The sequence below is a fragment of the Priapulus caudatus genome, unplaced genomic scaffold (genome assembly GCF_000485595.1).
Source record: "Priapulus caudatus unplaced genomic scaffold, Priapulus_caudatus-5.0.1 Scaffold1227, whole genome shotgun sequence".
NCBI classification, from domain to species: domain Eukaryota; kingdom Metazoa; phylum Priapulida; class Priapulimorpha; order Priapulimorphida; family Priapulidae; genus Priapulus; species Priapulus caudatus.
The window spans coordinates 57,919-61,415 of NW_014578288.1; positions in this window are offsets into that span (position 1 = coordinate 57,919).

Below are 3,497 nucleotides of genomic sequence, written 5' to 3' on the forward strand. Positions count from 1 at the left end.
CGCATGAGGGGGGGGGGGGGTTGCCTTGTAACGTGGTTGTTACATTTCTCCCCCCACTAAACCGATGTTCACACCTGTGGACATCGACTGCCAGTCTCCCGGCTGGCGTTATGCTTATTCTATTTGATTTTACTTATTTATTTTTTTTCCTTTGTTTTGTTTATTTTATAGCCGAATTAGCCCCAATATAGCGGGATACAATGCAATAAATACACCGGATACACGGAATGCTATGAACACCCTAAATACCCGACTATCCTAGACAATACACTCATACAGAATACAGGCAGTGCCGCGCTGCAACGAATACATGGAATCGATACCGTAGTGTATCATAGAGCCCAATGAAGTTACGCAATCAATGTTAATCAAGGTTACGCAATATTACATATACTAATACCATAGATCGTGACAATAGCAAGGTTACGCAATATTACAGATACTAATACCATAGTGTTACATATTTGATGGCGCGTTACAATATGCTGTTTTAATTCGGTTGCGTCGGGGACCCTATCGGTCGCCGTCCTCATCACGTCCGTCGGGGGCTGGCGGTTGGCACGACAGGGCGGCGACCATAGCTTCGGTGGCTAGGTTGGCCGCCATCTGGCGGATGTGGTCCGGGTGGAAGGTGGTGAGTTCGGGGTCGTCCCCTTCGCCGACCTGGAATTCGTAGACAGTTGGGTCGGCGGCGGTGCCTGACCCAACGAAGGAGCCAATGTAGTGCCGGTTGACGGTGGTGGGACGTGGGGCAACCCCGTCGTCGATGTCGACCTTAAATTGTAGTGGCTCGTCGGCTTCTTCGCCGAGCTCGAGTTCGCTCGCCGTCGGGTCGGCGGCGGTCCCTGACCCGACGGAGGAGCCGAAGCACTCCTGGTCAGGGACGCGGTGCCATTCGCCGTTCTGGTCTTCGAGCTGGAGCTGCAGTTGCAGGTGCTCGTCAGCGGTGACGGTCTGGACGAAGAGGCCAGTGTAGTGCCCCTCCTGGAGTGGGGGCGGCCGATTGCTATCCCACGAGTTCGTGGGAGAGTGTTGACGAGGGATGCCCGGCTCGGTGTAGGGTTGGCGCGGCGCCGCCGTGCCGATGAATCGGGCGTGTGCGGCGGTGGGGCGGTGTGCAGCTGTCGTCCTCGCTTCGCGACGCAGGCGGCGCAGGGGCAGATGGCGCTGTCGTAGCAGGCCCGAGCGTAGGCCGCACCGACCGAACAGGCGATGCAGGCGCAGGCAGCCCCCGCGCAGGCGTAGGCGCGGGCAGCCTCCTCGCAGGCGGCGCAGGCACGGGCAGCCTCGATACAGGCGATGCACGTGCTGCGGCGCACACGGCGCACTCACAGGCGGCGTATGTTAGCGGCGGGGCCNCCACCATTGTGGTAACAAATCGGCTGGTACGGCGGCTGACATTATGCTCAACTGAAGAAACGCTACGGCAGCTCGCTGCATCAACCCTCCGTGTTTCTCAATCGTGCATTTCGTGCCCAAAGAACACAGCCCCTTAGAAATGATGTGTAGACGAACGTTTCTCTTAACGTTTATTGATGTTATAGAATTCTGATGTGTGTATGGATAGCCAAAAGACGATAGATATAAAGAGAAAGCCAGTTATACCAATGGTTCGAAGTTATAGATTCTGCAGTTTAATGCTGGTACTTGAAATACAGAGTACAGGAGCTCGGGGTCCTGCGTTGCTGCGTATTCGAGCCTGCGTGGGAGCGCCAAATTCCCGACTTATTCCTTTTTTGAGTCTCCGCCTTTATACACAGGGGCACGACCGCGAACCACATGCGCCGTATCACGAGATCCCTCGAGCTCCGGGCTCGAAATAACTAATATTATTGAACTCCTCGGAAGGATCCTCTCGATTCAACTGCACGCTAATCCCATGCCGGCCCCTCGAGGATCGCCGTCTCGAACCTCAAAGAGAACCCGCAACTGGCATTAATTGGACTCCCTCCGGACGCGATTTCGCTGATTACTTCACTACTGTGCGCCGGGCATAATTGGTCCACGCGTCGCGCGTCAATTATATTATATGACTCGAGGACTCCTCTCGGATTTGCAAGACTGCCGCATAAATGCCGCATTGGACGGGCCCCTTCGAGCGGAATCCTCTGCGGCCACCCTCAAAGAGAGCCGACGTACACTGCGCATTATTGACTCGCTCCGAGGATCTCGCTATCACCTTACTACCTCGCGCCGGCTTTCAATTGGTCAGGCGTGCGCTTCTAACGTAAATAGTCAGCGTATTAGCGCACGCTCGCCGCTGTAAACTCAATGTATAGGATGCCTGGCGTCGATACAGCCATAGGGACAGCTCAGCAGCCGATACCACATCCTACGCGGATCACTGAGCAGTTGCATTCGTCCACTGTTGCGTAGGGGCAACAAGCCGTAGGAAGGATGTAGCGTAGATATATAGGCACACATGCAAAGATACACATCTATAATACCGGACACATACGGCGGATACTGCTATTGATGCGCCCGGTTGCTAAGGCGCAACGACGTGAAAGGCGTAGCGTAGATATACTAGCACACATGCCGATACAGCATACACACCGCGAGATACGCTTACTTACGATGCGTGCCCACGGTGGTTGCTAGGCAACACGGTAGAAATGAATGCACGCTCGCGGCAGCCTCCGCGTCGGCATGAGGGGGGTTGCCTGTAACGTGGTTTGATTTACAGTTTCCTCCACGGTCCGCGAGGAGCGCGAGTGTTGAGTGAGAAGGTGACATCGACTGCCCCTCCGAGCTGGCCTCATGCTTATGCAAGTGTGACTTTTGTACTTACTTTATTTATTTATTTATTATTATTATTATTATTCTGTTTTTGTTGTTTCTTGATTTTTATAGGCCGCGAATTACCCCCGCAAAAAATACGCGGTAATACGCGCTATAATGAATGGATCGCGTACCGATACAAATCTATTCTACACAGATCCAATGTTAAATGACTATACAACTACATACAATACGGCAACAACAATACTAATAACTCAGTTGCAATAAAAACAATATCAGCCAAGCTACGAATACGAAATATAGTCAATACAACTACAATATAGCAACTGCAAATAGCAAGTCATAAGTCGAATGGCAGAGTCAGTGCAATACCGGGGGGAAGGGACGCCTATCGAGTCACCCATCCCCCCGCACGGCTCGTCCTCCTCCGGCGTGATGCTGCTCCGGCTCCGTCGGGGGCCTGGCGTTGCCCGCGACAGGGCTCTAGATCAATGGCCATCCTCGCTGATCATTCCGCGCCCGTCCAGGCGCGACTGTGTGGCCTGGTGTGAGGTGGTAGATCGCGGTCGGCCTCCTTCGTGTCTGAGTTCCTATCTCACAGTCAGCTGTTCGCCGGCGTCGGCGCGATGACCGGCCGTCCCACGAAGGGATCAAGAATATTCCCGTAAAGGGATTGTTGGTTGGCGGGGACGCACGTTCTGCAGAGCTCGACGTCGAATATGCAGGTTGAGTGTACGGCCTTCCTCCCGCATCCT